The sequence below is a fragment of the Hyla sarda genome, chromosome 1 (assembly GCF_029499605.1).
Source record: "Hyla sarda isolate aHylSar1 chromosome 1, aHylSar1.hap1, whole genome shotgun sequence".
NCBI lineage: Eukaryota > Metazoa > Chordata > Amphibia > Anura > Hylidae > Hyla > Hyla sarda.
In genome coordinates this window covers 381,839,419-381,857,420 of record NC_079189.1, presented here as the reverse complement: position 1 = coordinate 381,857,420, position 18,002 = coordinate 381,839,419, and the positions used below count along the sequence as shown (strand labels likewise).

General features: G+C 44.5%; 1 protein-coding gene across 8 annotated transcripts in view; it reads right to left on the bottom strand.

Annotated features, from left to right (window-relative positions):
* AOPEP (aminopeptidase O (putative)) overlaps nt 1-18,002 on the bottom strand; it is a 697,195-nt gene that overhangs the window by 663,819 nt on the left and 15,374 nt on the right. Inside the window, exon 1 of one of the 8 annotated variants that reach the window (XM_056524643.1) lies at nt 3,890-3,938. The exons of the other annotated variants lie outside the window; for them this stretch is intronic. The gene's annotated coding sequence lies outside the window, so the exon portion shown is untranslated. Of the gene's footprint in view, nt 1-3,889; nt 3,939-18,002 lie in introns of those variants that run through there. 8 annotated transcript variants of the gene reach the window in all.

Below are 18,002 nucleotides of genomic sequence, written 5' to 3'. Positions count from 1 at the left end.
AAATGTTTGTGCAGTTCTTTTTGTGTCCAATAAAAACACATTTTTCTTATTCACAAAATAGTTTACTTGGTGTGCATCAGTGGCTTGTAGTTGTCAGCTTTTCTTTCCTCTTGTTATACATGTTCAAAATATTGACAACTTGTTGCACCCAGTTTGAGCGATTCATGCATGCTGTGCCCGTCATTTCATTTCTCTTGTTGCTTCCCTGTTACCGGACGCCCTTCTGAGAGCATTAAGAGTCCCAGCATGCCCTGTCCGGCTTACTCTAGGCTGCAGCATACAGCTGCAGTCTATAGGAGTTTAGTGACAGGGCGAGACTGATTGCCCCGTCATATGTGAATTCTCCCCAAAGCAGGGCTAAATGCCTGAAGAAATCACCTTCCTAGTGTCCAAAACTGTATGTCCTGGACATCAGGCAATACGATTTCCACATCCCTTATTGGTTGCTAAGCCACGTCCCTAACGACTGAGCTGCACCCCCTAACTACCGACGAATTAATAATGGAAATCGTTGACAACTATTTAGATTATCGATTTTAATCGATAATATCGATTAATCATTGCAGCCCTAATATAGACTAATGGAAAAAGCTAATGTAATCCATATTAGTTTAAGGTTCATACAATACATAACAATAGACATTTTTCAAAAAATAAATTTCTATTGAATGTTTAGGAAAGAAAAAACAAATGATAGTAAGATACCTGAAGAACGTATGAACCTTTATTATTATATACAGTTCATCTGCCATCTAGTGTTCATAGACTGGAATAGACATAGAATTAGAATAGACATGTATAAGAAAATAAAGGGCCAGACCGCCACACAACTATTTTGTATCTGGATACAACTACTGTAGTTGTATTTTCTCTTAGTGTATTTATATTCCTCACTTCTCTTTTGAAAGTAGTACATACATTTTGTTCTCTGGTTAACAGACAGCACCATTATTTAGCCCATGACTTCACTTTAGATGTAATAAAAGCTACATTTAAAGCTAAACTGATAGCTGGTTTACCCGCATTAAACCCAATACACAGGTTTATAGTGCAAGTGAACTGAAGTAATATAAAAAAACTTACCTGAATTCGCGGTCTGGAGATAGACCTGTTATTAATCGTTGGCTTTGCGCAATGGAAAGCCAATTATTAACATATTAGTAATGCTGGCTAGTAATGGGTTCATCTTGGGAACCAGACCGCGGATTCAGATAAGTTATACCTCATTTTAATAAACAAGGGGGAGAGGAATTTACGATGGCATTTTTTTACATTAAACTTCATGAATAGTTTAATGGCTTAAAAGGGTACTCTAACAAAAAGTTTTTTTGTTTTTTTTTCATTAAGTGAATTATATGCATGAATCTGTCATACGTTATTTATAAAGGTGAGGACAGTGGTGCATAATACTGTAAATGTTTTCCATTACCTGATTTAGGAGGACTGGACAATAGGGATCTATTACTGCAATCTACAATGCTGTGCTGGATTGATTTAACAATGGCTATAATTATTCATTGGAATTAAAGGAGTTCTGTAGTGAAACATAACTTATCCCCTATCCAAAGCATAGGGGATAAGTAATAGATTGCAGGGGGTCCGACCCCTGGACCCCCCACTATCTCCTTAATGGGGGTTCGGCAGTCTGCTGTAAGGGGGCAAGATAGGATAGGGGATAAGATGTCTAAGCGCCGGAGTACCCCTTTAAGGTGGAGGGGGTATAATCAACCCCCCCCCTCCATATTAATCCCCTTGTGTCATTATTCCCCTCTCCCTCTGTTCCCCTTTTGCCATTTCCCCCCCTCCCTCTGATCCCCTTTTGCCAATTTTCCCCCTCCCTCTTAATCCCTTTGTGCCATTATTATCCGATATGGCAAAAGGGTATCAGAGGGAGGGGGGAATAATAGCACAAGGGGATTAAGATGGAGGGGGGGGGGGGAAATGGCGCAAGATATTAAGATGGAAGGGGAGAGGGATAATGGCGGAGGAGGGATGAGAAGTAAAGCACAAGGCATTAGATTTTAATCTTAATCCCTTGTGCTCCGTCCCATACATCCCCCCCTCCGTCCCATACAGTCCCCCTTCGGCCCATACAGTTGTTTTTAACTTTTTTTGGTTTTACCTGGCGTCCTGCGGTCCCGTTGCCTGCTCCTTCACGCAGGATATCCAGTTCGGTGGGGCCGCACTGACGTGTGCCGTCCTCCTGCGCTGTGCGGCAACCAGGGGAGGTCACACGTCTCCCTGACAACCACGCAGCTCACTTACAGTAGCCGCGGCCACAGCTCGTATACAGTAGCCGCGGCCGCAGCTCGGGTACAGTATGGCCGGTATTTGTCAGCGCTTCGCGTACACCCAAACAACCCCTGGCGTACCCCAGGATGAGGATCCAGGCCATAGAGATACATGGAGGGGGCGTCGGCTGCGGCTTCCTGTGGAAGTCGGAACCATCGCTTCCAGCAGACTCCCGGGCCCCATTCAGGAGATCACAGGGGGTTCCAGCGATCTAAAACTTATCCCTATCCTTTAAATAGGGGATTTATTATGTTTCACTGCACTACTCCTTTAAGGAATAAAAAGGGGGTGGCTCCCCCGAAACGCGTAGTCCTGTCTTGCACCACTTTTTATTGCATTTGTTTTATCCTCATGCAATAAAATACACAAGCTTTTACTCCACTCCACTCTGGACCTGGTTTATTATACCTTTCAACGGAACCAGCAGCGCCATTTGGAGGTTTTTTTTTTGCTCTTAAAACAATTATCCAATTGACAAAAAAGGGACTTTAGGAATTTTCAACCATAATTCCTAACCTGGAACCTAGCCTTATTCCTCCTTAATATTGATTAAAAAAAAATTTGACAACTGGGTGCTATCATTCCACTTGTTAAAGGGGGTGTGTTTCTACAGAGTCTAATACTGTCAGCATTGATTGTGACATTGTGAGACTGAAGGGATATGCCCAAGCTGGAAATCCAATTGTCAATATATTTTTATATATTGATAGGATGGATAACAGATGAATAGCACAAAGCAGAGTTCTAAACCAAGATGCTTTAGAATTTTATAAAGTGTATGGAGAGATAATGGGTCCTCTTTAAGGATCTATTTACACATACAGTATCCTGTGCATATTTGATGCGTACGATTTTATGCTGAAGATTTAAATTTAAACTAAATGAATGAACACAGCTTCAAATCCTGTGCATCAAACATGTGCCGGATACTGCACGTGTGAATAGACCCTAAAGGGGTTATCTGGCAGTAATCAATGTGCCTAGGATGTGTAATAAAACAAAAAACAAAAAAAAAGAATTTAAAAGGGGTTATTCAACATAAGGCGATTTTAGTACGTACATGGCAGACAGTAATGGACATTCTTAGGAAGGATCTGCGCTTGTCTTGGGGCTAAATGGCTATGTTGTAAGATTACCATAACACTGTGGCTAGCTTTTTGTGAACTTGCATTACCTGTTTGACTTTTCTTTTTTTGACTACAAATCCCACAATTCCATTTGCCTCCCTCCCACACATCAGCCACCCCACCCATTGAAACAAAAGACCTGCGGATTTCAATCAGGGTGCCTACAGCTGTTGCATTAGTTGCAGATTGATCTCTCTCCCACCAAGCGATCGCTCCACCCATCGAAGCAGACAGGCTCCCAGTCATCAGCTGACTAGTGAGTCAGGTCTCGACCGCATTGCAAGCTGGGAAAAATCTGAGACATTCATTTTGTATGCTGTTAAAAATAAATGGTGGTATGAAAATCACAGAAGAATTGTGAGAAAACCATCACACACAGGTACAGACACTATATTATGAACGACACTAACTTTAGAGCCCCTGTAGCATAGTCAAATAAAAAAAGATTCCTGGAATACCCCTTTAATTACCTTTCTTGATGACCTCCGTAACCTCTGGTATCAGTGCCCGGTGTCCTATCTCAGCGGCGATATAATGTGCCATCTGGAGCTCTATAATGTGCAGAGGCAACCAGATGTTGATAACAGAGGCTGCACAGGAGTAAATGAGGTAAGTAGAGGCTTTCATGTTTTATTACACATCCTGGGCATAAAGATTTTGCCGGGTCCTTTTAAGGGTGCATTCACACCACATTTTATTTATTTTTTTTACATACAGTTGCTGTATACGGTTTTCAATGTGAAAATCATATATACCTGTATGAAAAAAAACATATAGATTGACATGCCATACAAAACTGTACACAACTAGATGTATCAGGTTGTGTACGGTTTTGACCTTGCACATTTTTTCCTGCACGCAAAACTGTGGACTACTACTTTCTCAATGTTTTAAAAATCATATACATTTTTTATAACCTTGCATTTTGTGTCCCATTTAGGTAAACAAAAAACTGATAAGGCAACTGTAAGCAATAAACGTGATGTCAATGTAGCCTTCGTCAAGTTTCTACAGGGGTTACTTGCACTGTAAACATAAGCACCTGTAGCCTATAATAACCTTTTTATTGCCTACCTAGTAGTGGACAGTTGTGATTACTTTCATGTAGCTATGAGACAAACAATATGCTGAAACAGTGGACATGTTACATCTGGCCTTCATTATAAAACACTCAACCATAACAAAACGACCTGCTCAATATTGTATAGGTCCCCTTTATGCCACCAAAACAGCTCTGATATATGAACGCATGGTCTCCACATGATCTCTTAAGGTTTCCTGTGGTATCTGCAATTACAACAGTGCCAAATTCCTAGCTGAACTCAACTTCCTAGTTCCCCTTTTGACACAAGGAAATTCAAACTCAATTACTAGCTGAATCAGAAGACCTTTCAGTTATTGGCTGAGCAGGCATTTATTTTCTTTTAAGACAAAAGACAGAAAGTCAGTGGGCGCCCAGGGACCTTAAGGGTATGTTCACACTGTGGAATCTCAGCTCAAAGAATTCCCTTGAGGAGATTCCATCTGGCCGCCGCCGCAGAAAACACTTCGGCAGTAGGGCTGCGTGGCACTGCGCTGTCACCATTGACTGCTATGCAGTGCTCACGGAATTCCGTGCAAAGAATGAACATGTTCATTCTCTGTGCAGAAGAATTTCAGATGCGGAACTGTCGCAGAAGACCCATTCACACTGATGGTAATGTTCACTGCGTGGAATTCCACTTGCAGAATTCCGCTCACGGAATTCTGCAGTGTGAACGTACTCTTAGAGGATGTTTAAAGGGGTACTCCAGTGGAAAACTTTTTTTTTTTTTTTTATCAACTGGTGCCAGAAAGTTAAACAGATTTGTAAATTACTTCTATTAAAAAAACGTAATCCTTCCAGTACTTATTATCTGCTGAATACTACATAGGAAATGGTTTTCTTTTTGGAACACAGAGCACTCTGCTGACATATCTGTCCATTTTAAGAACTGTCAAGAGTAGGAGAAAATCCCTATAGAAAACATATGCTGCTCTCGTCAGTTTCTAAAATGGACAGAGATGTCAGCAGAGAGCGCTGTGCTCGTGATTCAGCAGAGAGCTGTGTGTTCCAAAAAGAAAATCATTTCCTCTGTAGTATTAACCCCTTAAGGACCAAGCCCATTTTGGCCTTAATGACCAGAGCGTTTTTTGCAAATCTGACCACTGTCACTTTAAACATTAATAACTCTGGAATGCTTTTACTGATCATTCTGATTCCGAGATTGTTTTTTCGTGACATATTCTACTTTAACATAGTGGTAAAATTTTATCGTAACTTGCATCCTTTCTTGGTGAAAAATCCCAAAATTTGACAAAAAAAATTGAAAATGTTGCATTTTTCTAACTTTGAAGCTCTCTGCTTGTAAGAAAAATGGATATTCAAAATACATTTTTTTTTTTATTCACATATACAATATGTCCACTTTATGTCTGCATCATAAAATTGACGAGTTTTTACTTTTGGAAGACACCAGAGGGCTTCAAAGTTCAGCAGCAATTTTCCAAATTTTCACAAAATTTTCAAACTCAATATTTTTCAGGGACCAGTTCAGGTTTGAAGTGGATTTGAAGGGTCTTCATATTAGAAATACCCCATAAAAGACCCCATTATAAAAACTACACCCCCCAAAGTATTCAAAATGACATTCAGTAAGTGTGTTAACCCTTTTAGGTGCTTCACAGGAATAGCAGCAAAGTGAAGGAGAAAATTCAAAATCTTCATTTTTTACACTTGCATGTTCTTGTAGACCCAATTTTTTTTATGTTTGCAAGGGGTAAAGGAGAAAATTTTTACTTGTGTTTGTAGCCCAATTTCTCTTGAGGAAACACATACCTCATATGTCTATGTTAATTGTTCGGCGGGCGCAGTAGAGGGCTCAGAAGCGAAGGAGCGACAAGGGGATTTTGGAGAGTATGTTTTTCTGAAATGGTTTTTGGGGGGCATGTTGCATTTAGGAAGCCCCTATGGTGCCAGAACAGCTAAAACCGCCCACAAGCCATACCATTTTGGAAATTAGACCCCTTGAGGAACGTAACAAGGAATTAAGTGAGCCTTAATACCCAACAGGGGTTTCACAACTTTTGCAAATGTAAAAAAAAATAAAAAAAATTCTAAAATGCTTGGTTTCCCAAAAATTTGACATTTTTACAAAGGGTTAAAGCAGAAAATACCCCCCAAATTTGAAGCCCAATTTCTCCCGATTCAGAAAACAGCCCATATGGGGGTGAGAAGTGCTCTGCTGGCGCACTACAGGTCCCAGAAGAGAAGGAGTCACATTTGGCTTTTTTGAAGCAAATTTTGCTCTGGGGGCATGCCGCATTTAGGAAGCCCCTATGGTGCCAGGACAGCAAAAAAAAAAAAACCAACATTGCATACCATTTTGGAAACTAGACCCCTTGGGGAACGTAACAAGGGGTAAAGTGAACCTTAATACCCCACAGGGGTTTCACGACTTTGGTATATGCAAAAAAAAAAAGAATAAATTTTACCTAAAATGCTTGGTTTCCTAAAAATTTTACATTTTTACAAAGGGTTAAATCAGAAAATACCCCCCAAAATTTGAAGCCCAATTTCTCCCGATTCAGAAAACACCCCATATGGGGGTGAAAAGTGCTCTGCTGGCGCACTACAGGTCTCAGAAGAGAAGGAGTTACAAATTTTGCTCTGGGGGCATGCCGCATTTAGGAAGCCCCTATGGTGCCAGGACAGTAAAAAAAAAACAAAAAAAAAAACACATGGCATACATTTTGGAAACTAGACCCCTTGGGGAACGTAACAGTGTTACAGTGAGTACTTACACCGCAGAGGTTTTTTGAACAGTGGGCCGTAAAAGTTAAAAATTTGATTTTTTTGCACTATATTGATAGTGTTACCCCAAATGTTTCATTTTCACATTGGGTAATAGGGCAAAAGGCCCCCAAAATTTGTAGAACAATTTTGTCTGAGAAAAAAAATACTCCATATGTGGATGTAAATTGCTCTGTGGACGCACTGCAATGCTCAGAATAGGAGTGAAAATTTTGTTGTAATTGAAGTCGGGGGTCATGTGCATTTATAAAGCCCCCATTGTGCAATAACAGCCAAAAAACAAACAAACACATGTGACACCATTTTAGAAACTACATCCCTCAATGAACGTAACAAGGGGTACAGTGGGAAATAACACCTCACAGGTTTTTTGAAAAGTGGGCCATAAATTGAAAAATTACAAAATTTTTACAGTAAAATGCTGGGGTTACCCAATTTTTAACATTTTCCCAAGGAGTAATATGAGAAATTGGGTTACAAATTTTTGAGGGCTTTTCCCCCTGACTATAAAAATACATCCACATATGGGGTAACGTGCTGGACGGGCACACAACAAGGCTCAGAAGTCATAGAGGTCACTTTGTATTTGTGACCTTTGGCATATCAGTAGCTGACGGTTACATACATTCCGAGGAAAATACAAAAATGAAACACCCACATGTGGCACCATTACAGAAAGTACCCACCCTGAGAAATGGGTATAGGGGTAAAGAGGACATTTTTAATGCACAGGTGTTTCCTAAATTTATTTTCCAGGAATGGATGAAGGGTAGCTTTTGAAAATTGCAATTTTCAACCTATACTCTGCTTCATTTTTCTGGGAACAACTAACATGTGACTACGAATTGTCGCCTGGAAATACGACAGAGCTCAGCGAGAACTCTTCGCATTTGAGGCGGATGTTTGTTACGGACCTAACAGTTACATACATTCAGAGGAAAATACAAGAAAGGAACACCCACATGTGAGAATACTACAAACAGTACACCCCCTAGGGAAGGTGTATAGGGTGAAGTGGAGATTTGGAACAGACGGGTGTTCCCTTCATTTATTTTCCAGGAATGGATGAAGAGTACTATGGGGGGGGAAGAAAATTGCAATTTTAGAAATGATATGCCAATTATTTTCCCAGAATGATGACCCAGAGTACAGCCAAAAGTAAAAATGATGCCCGCCCCAAACCCTATACTCTGAATCATCATTCTGGGAAGGGGATGTGTGGGGCCGTCCCTATTCTGTTACCTCAAACCGGTCCCATGGTACCTCGCACAGGGACAGGGGTGCTGCCATTCCCATGAATTGTGGTGAGCATAAGGACATCCCTCTTGTCCTTATACCGGACAAACAACAGTTTATCATGGGAAAAGGCACGGGACTCACCCCGGGGGATAGGAGCATGTAAGGAATGATGGGGCGGAAGGCCTCTTTGATTCTTCCGGACTCTCCCACAAGCGACCGTGGATCTGGCGGCAAGGGATGAAAAGAGAGGGATACTAGTATAAAAGTTATCCACGTAAAGGTGGTAACCTTTATCTAGCAATGGGTGCAAAAGGCCCCAAACGATTTTCCCGTTAACACCCAGAGTGGGGGGACATTCTGGGGGTTCAAAACGGGAATCTCGTCCCTCATACACTATAAACTTGCAAGTGTACCCGGTGGTACTCTCACAAAGTTTATACATCTTCACGCCATACCGCGCTCGCTTGGTCGGGATGTATTGCCGGAAGCTGAGTCTCCCCTTGAAGCTGATGAGCGACTCATCAATAGAGACCTCCCGCCCCGGGACATAGGCCTCCCAAAATCTGGCCCCGAAGTGATTGATGACCGGCCTGATTTTATACAGGCGGTCATACGCGGGATCAGTTCGGGGGGGACATGCCGCATTATCAGCATAATGCAAACATCTCCGAATGGCCTCCAACCGGGAACGTGTCATGGCCATACTGTAGAGGGGTGTCTGGTAAAAGACGTACCCACTCCAATATTGCCTGACACTGGGTTTTTTAACTATACCCATATGCAGCGCGAGGCCCCAAAAGGTCCTCATTTCGGCTGCATCGACTGTAGTCCAGCCGCCGGGTCTAGCTAAAAGTGAGCCCGGGTTAGCGGCGACGAACTGTTGGGCGTACAGATTCGTCTGTGTAACCATCAAATTAACAAAGTCGTCACTGAAAAAATTACCGAAAAAGTCCTTTTCCAGTGAACCCGGCGATGTTAATTTTGATTCCTGAGTCGCCAACAAACTCAGGAATCACGGGCTCGTGGTCCGCTGGCTCAGCCTAGTCAAGTTCTCCGGTACGGGGTACCAGTGACCTTGGCAGGGGGGCTTCACTAGTATGAGCGCCAGGGGGACTCATACTAGCATGGGGCACAGGCTCAAGGACAGAGGAGGTTTGCGGCACCGCATGGCGGCGAGTTCGCCGCCTTGGTGGCTCATCATCTGAACTAGATGATGAGGAGGACGATGAAATAAGGAAGGTGGGGTCTTCATCGTCCTCTGAGATGCTTTCAGAGTCGGAGGCAATTAGGTCATATGCCTCCTCCGCTGAAAACACTCTGCGGGCCATTTCCCTACTCTAATGGGGATACGGGTATGTGTGTGTGTGGGGGGGAAAACTTTATTGGTGTGTGTGCTGCGTGTGGTGTGGTGCGATACTACCTTCCTAACCCGCCCTAGCCTAACCTAACCTAACTAAACTAACCCGCCCTAACAGAAAAAAATATAAAATAAAAAGGGGACTTTTAAAAAAAAAAGGGTGACTTCTAGCGCAAAAAAAAACCCTGCGCCAAAAAAATAAGCGTTTATCTAATCAGTGGTGTGCGCACTGATTAGCGCTTGTGGCGGCAGGGGGCGCAGAAGTCAGTGGGGGGTCCGGCCACTCATCCCAGGACAGTGGCTGGTGGCTTGTTCACAGACCCCCACACAAAAAACCCGAAAAATTAAATAAAAAAACGCTTTACCCCGAAAAAAAATGCACCCGCCTGAACCCAAAAAAAAAAAAAACGCTGATCAGTGATAAATCACCGACAGCGGTGGGACAGGCTGCACACACAGGTACGGTCCGTCCACACAGTACACGCCTGCTACTGGTGGCACGGACCGCCTATGGGTGCAAAAAAAAAAATACGCGTTAACCGAAAAAGGTGCCTTTACCACAAAAAAACGCTGATCAGTGATAAATCACTGACAGCGGTGAGGCACGCCGCACACACAGGTACGGTCCGGCCACACAGTACACGCTTGCTACTGGTGGCACGGACCGCCTATGGGTGCCAAAACACGCTAGAAAACCCGAAAAAAAAGCGCCGGCACCATAAAAAAAACGCTGATCAGTACTACGGGACTGATCAGCGGTGGGTGGGCTTTAACAAACGGTGGCGGACCGCTCTTTTATAACTAAGAGGTCCGCACACACGCTTAGTGAAAAAAAAAAAAGATCTGCGCCAAAAAAAAAGGCTGGCGGCAGACCGCAGCGACCCAGCAGGGTCGCGGTCACGCAGCTAAAGGTGCTACGGACCCACGGAGGTACGCCGAAAAAAAAGAATAAAAACTATTTTTTTTTTTTTAACCCTAACCTGTCCCTACCTAATCTAAAGCTATCCCTGGGGATTTCTGTGCCAAGGGGCCACAGAAAAGGGGCACTTTTTTTAACTGAGGGGATGGTGGGCAGCACGGGGCTCTGTCCTGCACACCAGATCTCTGTGAAATGGCGGGCAGAAAGGAGCAACATGCTCCTAGCCCACCAGATCCCCTCCCATTACATTGTGATTGGTGTGGCCACTTTGGCAACCCAATCACAACTGTACTGAGGGGGGTGGCCACAATGCCAGCCCCCAGTACAGCATGGATGGTGATTGGTGGTGTATACTACACCACCAGTCACCATCTATATCCAGGTCACAGGGTCACACGTGACCCTGATGACCCGGAACCGCTGCAGAACGCCGGTTAGTAGTTACCGGCGTCCTGCAGCGATCGCCGGTATAGGAGGTCCTCCGGACCTCCCGCGGCACACTGCCGGGATGTCTGCTGATAGAAATCAGCAGACATCCGGCTCCGATCCCCGCCCGGCGAGCGGCGGGGAACGGAATCGCAGCGCATCGCTCGTCTGAATTGACGAGCGATGCGCCGCGATCGCCGACATGGGGGATCATCATGACCCCCCTGGGCGATATGCCCCGATGCCTGCTGATGGATTTCAGCAGGCATCGGGCGCCGGCTCCGCTCCAGATGGTTGCGGGGAGCCGGTAAAGCACATGACGTTCTCATACGTCATGTGTCCTTAAGGACTCGGATATGGAGACGTATGAGAACGTCATGTGTCCTTAAGGGGTTAAGCAGCTGATAAGTACTGAAAGGATTAAGATGTTTTAATAGAAGTAATTTACAAATCTAGATTGCCCAGGTCACTTGGTGAAACTTTCCACAGGAGCCTCTCCATCTTTTGAATAATTTACAAATCTGTTTAACTTTCTGGCACCAGTTGATTTAAAAAAATTAATTCCACGGGAGTACCCCTGACATTTTTTATTTTATTTTATAATCTTACCAGACAACCTCAATTTATGAGGTGGAGTCTTCATAAATGGGATATGGGAAATATTTCTTTCCAGCACATTACATTGATGTTCGATTGGATTGAGATCTGAGGGACCTGGAATCTAGAACACTCTTTGTCATGTCCTTCAAAACATTTAATCATTCTTGCAGAATAAAGCTATGTTCACACGGCTGAATTCCTCCATTCTGCTTAAATTTCTTTCTGCAAAGCTTGCAACAAAATTTTTGTGGAATTTTGTCAGAATTTATGTGTTCTCAAAACACAGAGGGAGAGATTTATCAAAGAAGAGGAAATAGCATCCGGCTCCCAGACTGGATAAAATACTGGCTTTATTGGAACATATTAAAAACCAAACTGGAACATAATGTAGATAAGAACAAACGAAACGCAACCAACGCGTTTCGACCTGTTAACAAACTTAAAGTTAGGATCAAAGAACATCTATACATACCAGTGCGCCGGGGATCGGGGTCCCCAGCACCCGGGGTGCACGTCCCGCACCCGCTCACGTCCTCCGGAAGAGGGGCGGAGCGGGTTGCGGAAGTGACACCCGCAGCAGGCGCCCTGATTGGTCGGCCGGTAATCCGGCCGACAAATCAGGGCGATCGTGAGGTGGCACCAGTGCCACCTCACCCCTGCTGGCTCTGGCTGTTCGGGGCCGTCTCTGACGGCCCCGGTCAGCCAATAATTCCGGGTCACCGGGTCACTGGAGACCCGATTGACCCGGAATCCGCCGCAGATCGCTGGACTGAATTGTCCAGCGATCTGCGGCCATCGCCGACATGGGGGGTCATAATGACCCCCCTGGCCGATATGCCCCGATGCCTGCTGAACGATTTCAGCAGGCATCGGGCACCGGCTCCGCTCCAGATGGTTGCGGGGGGGCGGTAAAACACATGACGTTCTCATACGTCATGTGTCCTTAAGGACTCGGAAATGGAGACGTATGAGAACGTCATGTGTCCTTAAGGGGTTAAAGCGGTACTCCGGTGAAAAAACTTTTGTTTTGTTTTTTTTAAATCAACTGGTGCCAGAAAGTTAAACAGATTTGTAAATTACTTCTATTAAAAAATCTTAATCCTTTCTGCACTTATTAGCTGCAGAATACTACAGTGGAAATTCTTTTCCATTTGAAACACAGCTGTCTGCTGAATCACGAGCACAGTGCTCTCTGCTGACATCTCTGTCCATTTTTAGGAACTGTCCAGGGTAAAAGGAAATACCCATAAGCTAACATATGCTGTTCTGGACAGTTCATAAAATGGACAGAGATGTCAGCAGAGAGCACTGTGCTCGTGATGTCAGCAGACAGTTCTGTGTTTCAAAAAGAAAAGAATTTCCGCTGTAGTATTCAGCAGCTAATAAGTACAGGAAGGATTAAGATTTTTTAATAGAAGTAATTTACAAAACTGTTAAACTTTCTGGCACCAGTTGATTTAAAAAGTGGTAACATTTTGTGGTAACTTGCATCCTTTCTTGGTGAAAAATCCCAAAATTTGATGAAAAAAATGAAAATTTTGCATTTTTCTAACTTTGAAGCTCTCTGCTTGTAAGGAAAATGGATATTCAAAATAAAAAATGTTTTGGTTCACATATACAATATGTCTACTTTATGTTTGCATCATAAAATTTATGAGTTTTTACTTTTGGAAGACACCAGAGGGCTTCAAAGTTCAGCAGAAATTTTGAAATTTTTCACAAAATTTTCAAACTCGCTATTTTTCATGGACCAGTTCAGGTTTGAAGTGGATTTGAAGGGTCTTCATATTAGAAATACCCCATAAAAGACCCCATTATAAAAACTACACCCCCCAAAGTATTCAAAATGACATTCAGTATTTAACAGGAATAGCAGCAAAGTGAAGGAGAAAATTCACAATCTTCATTTTTTACACTCGCATGTTCTTGTAGACCCAATTTTTGAATTTTTGCAAGGGGTAAAAAGGAGAACATTTTTACTTGTATTTGAAAATCAATTTCTCTCGAGTAAGCACATACCTCATATGTCTATGTTAATTGTTCAGCGGGCGCAGTAGAGGGCTCAGAAGGGAAGGAGCAACAAATGGTTTTTGGGGGGCATGTCACCTTTAGGAAGCCCCTATGGTGCCAGTACAGCAAAAAAAAAAAACCCACATGGCATACCATTTTGGAAACTAGACCCCTCGGGGAACGTAACAAGGGGTAATGTGAACCTTAATACCCTACAGGTGTTTCACGACTTTTGCATATGTAAAAAAAATTATTATTTTTTACCTAAAATGCTTGGTTTCCCAAAATGTTTACATTTTTAAAAAGGGTAATAGCAGAAAATACCACCCAAAATTTGAAGCCCAATTTCTCCCGATTCAGAAAACACCCCATATGGGGGTGAAAAGTGCTCTGCTGGCGTACTACAGGTCTCAGAAGAGAAGGAGTCACATTTGGCTTTTTGAAAGCAAATTTTGCTCTGGGGGCATGTCGCATTTAGGAAGCCCCTATGGTGCCAGTACAGCAAAAAAAAAAAAAAAAAAAAAAAAAAAAAAAAAACACATGGCATACCATTTTGGAAACTAGACCCCTCGGGGAATGTAACAAGGGGTAATGTGAACCTTAATACCCTACAGGAGATTCACGACTTTTGCATATGTAAAAAAAAAAAAAATGCTTGGTTTACCAAAATTTTTACATTTTTAAAAAGGGTAATAGCAGAAAATACCCCCCAAAATTTGTAACACAATTTCCTCCGAGTACGGCGATACCCCATATGTGACCCTAAACTGTTGCCTTGAAAGACGACAGGGCTCCAAAGTGAGAGCGCCATGCGCATTTGAAGCCTAAATTAGGGCATTTGCATAGGGGTATTCTATGCCAGTGATTCCCAAACAGGGTGCCTCCAGCTGTTGTAAAACTGCCAGCATGCCTAGACAGTCAATGGCTATCTGGAAATACTGGGAGTAGTTGTTTTGCAACAGCTGGAGGCTCCGTTTTGGAAACCGCGGCGTACCAGACGTTTTTCATTTTTATTGGGGAGGGGGGCTGTGTTAGGGGTATGTGTATATGTAGTGTTTTTTACTTTTTATTTTATTTTTTGGTAGTGTAGTGTTTTTAGGGTACAGTCGCACGGGCGGGGGTTCACAGTAGTTTCTCGCTGGCAGTTTGAGCTGCGGCAGAAAATTTGCCGCAGCTCAAACTTCCAGCCGGATACTTACTGTAAACCTCCGCCCATGTGAGTGTACCCTGTACGTTCACATTGGGGAGGGGGGGAACATCCAGCTGTTGCAAAACTACAACTCCCAGCATGTACGGTCTATCAGTGCATGCTGGGAGTTGTAGTTTTGCAACAGCTGGAGGCTCCGTTTTGGAAACAGTGGCGTACCAGACGTTTTTCATTTTTATTGGGGAGGGGGGCTGTGTAGGGGTATGTGTATATGTAGTGTTTTTTACTTTTTACATTTTATTTTGTATTAGTGTAGTGTTTTTAGGGTACAGTCGCTCGGTCGCGGGTTCGCAGTAGTTTCTCGCTGGGAGTTTGAGCTGCGGCATGAAAATTTGCCGCAGCTCAAACTTGCAGCCGGATACTTATTGTAAACCTCCGCCCATGTGAGTGTACCCTGTACTTTCACATTGGGGGGGGGGGACATCCACCTGTTGCAAAACTACAACTCCCAGCATGTACGGTCTATCAGTGCATGCTGGGAGTTGTAGTTTTGCAACAGCTGGAGGCACACTGGTTGTGAAACATCAAGTTTGGTAACAAACTCAGTGTTTTGCAACCAGTGTGCCTTCAGCTGTTGCAAAAGCTACAACCCCCAGCATGTACGGACAGCGGAAGGGCATGCTGGGTCTTGTAGTAATGCAACAGCTGGAGGCATACTGGTTTGCTACTTAACTCAGTGTGCCTTCAGCTGTTGCAAAACTACAACTCTCAGCAGTCACCGACAGCCAACGGGCATGCTGTGAGTTGTAGTTATGCAACCAGCAGATGCACCACTACAACTTCCAGCATGCACTTTAGCTGATTGTGCAAGCTGGGAGTTGTAGTTATACAACAGCTGAAGGTACACTTTTCCATAGAAAAAATGTGCCTCCAGGTGTTGCAAAACTATAAGTCCCAGCATGCCCATAAGGGCATGCGGGGAGTTGTGGTGGTCTGCCTCCTGCTGTTGCATAACTACAGCTCCCAGCATGCCCTTTTTGCATGCTGGGAGCTGTCGCTAAGCAACAGCAGGAGGCTGTCACTCACCTCCTGCTGCTGCTCCACGCCGCATCAGGTCAGTCCCTCGCCGCCGCCGCTGCTCCTGGGGCCCCGATCCCAACATTGATGCCGGGGATCGGGGTCCCCAGCTCCCGGTGTGCACGTCCCGCACCCGCTCACGTCCTCCGGAAGAGGGGCGGAGTGGGTTGCGGGAGTGACACCCGCAGCAGGCGCCCTGATTGGTCGGCCGGTAAACCGGCCGACGAATCAGGGCGATCGCGAGGTGGCACCAGTGCCACCTCACCCCTGCTGCCTATGGCTGTTCGGAGCCGTCTCTGACGGCCCCGATCAGCCAGTAGTTCCGGGTCACCGGAGACCCGATTGACCCGGTCATCGCCGACATGGGGGGCATAATGACCCCCCTGGGCAATATGCCGCGATGCCTGCTGAACGATTTCAGCAGGCATCGGGCACCGGCTCCCCTCCGGCTAGCGGCGGGGGGCCGGGAATGGACAGGACGTACTCCTACATCCTCGGTCCTTAAGGACTCGGAAACGGGGGCGTAGGAGTACGTCCATTGTCCTTAAGGGGTTAAGCGATCCATGTGAATATTGACATCATCATCTAAACGCCATTTAACTGTAACTGGAGGTATGGGGGCAGGGAGGCAGTCTGTTGCCCTGGCAGCACAAGGCCTCTGCTAGGCTTCTTTGACTGTCAGGAATTTTCTATTGTAGAGTCTGCCCATGCAAAGGATAGGGGATAAGATGTCTAATCTCAGGGGTCCCACTACTAGATCTACGTGCAGCCCCCGGCATTCTGTGGCGGGCACTGCTCCCAAGACTGAGACAGCACGACCAAGCTCTCTCCATTCATGTCTATGGGAGGGGGCGTGATGGCCGTCAAAACCTCTCCCATAGACATGAATGTAGGGGGTGTGGCCATGACATCACATCTCGGGAGCAGCACCTGGCACAGAATGCCGGGGGCTGCACAGAGATCACGTGGGTCCCCAGCGGCAGGACTCCTGCAATCAGACATCTTATCCCTATCCTTTTGATAGGGGATAAGATGTCTAAGGCGGAAATACCCTTTAAACCCCTTAACAACAATGAGGGGCATTTACTAAGAGGTTTAGTCATTTTTTTCTGACTATTTTTTTTCAGACTAATTTTGGCGCTAAATTGTCGCAATTGCGCCTACCCTATTTTTCGTGCGACTTTCTCTAGCAAGAGCTAGAAAGTCACATTTTTTTTCCCCGCTTGATTTACGCTAGTTTGCATTTTTGACTTGCAGTGGTCAGGTATTTATTAACTGCGACAGTCGCAGCTGCGCAATAAACAGTCGCAACGGCCGTAAAAATTGACAAAATTTACTGCATTTTACCCTATGCGTTTTATTTTATAAATAAATAATTAAATATAAAAAAAAAAAAAACATAGGGTCCCCCCCTATTTTTATTCTCAGCCAAATACCAACCAAACAGTAACAGCCTGATGTTAACAGGGTGGGCGAGGACCATTGTTACTGGCCCTCCCCAGCCTAAATAACGCCAGCCTGTTACCGCCTAGGCCCAGGAGCACCATTTTTGACGCTCCGGGCCTATTGGTACCGGCTCTTCCCGTCACGCCTGTGGCGTTGGGTACCGGGGTAATAATTGGGGGTTAGTGCTAGCTGTTTTTGTGGTTAACGCTAAGCCCAGCTTAGTAATGGACTCAGTCTATAAGACAGCTTCCACTACTAAGCCTGTCAAGTAAAGTAAGGAAAAAACACAACAGGTTTAAAAAAAAAAATGTTATTACAAAAAACACTCCCCAACAAGCCCTCGTTAGCCATTTTATTAAAATCAAACAAAGAAAAACGCTGGTCATCGAAGTAGTCCACCGATTTCAAAGGAGTCAACAGGATACACGGTCCCCTCACCTGTCTCCGGCTGTCTCCCTGGGTCTTCTGCTCTGGTCTGAGATCGAGCAGACCAGAGCAGAAGATCACCGATAACACTGATCAGTGCTATG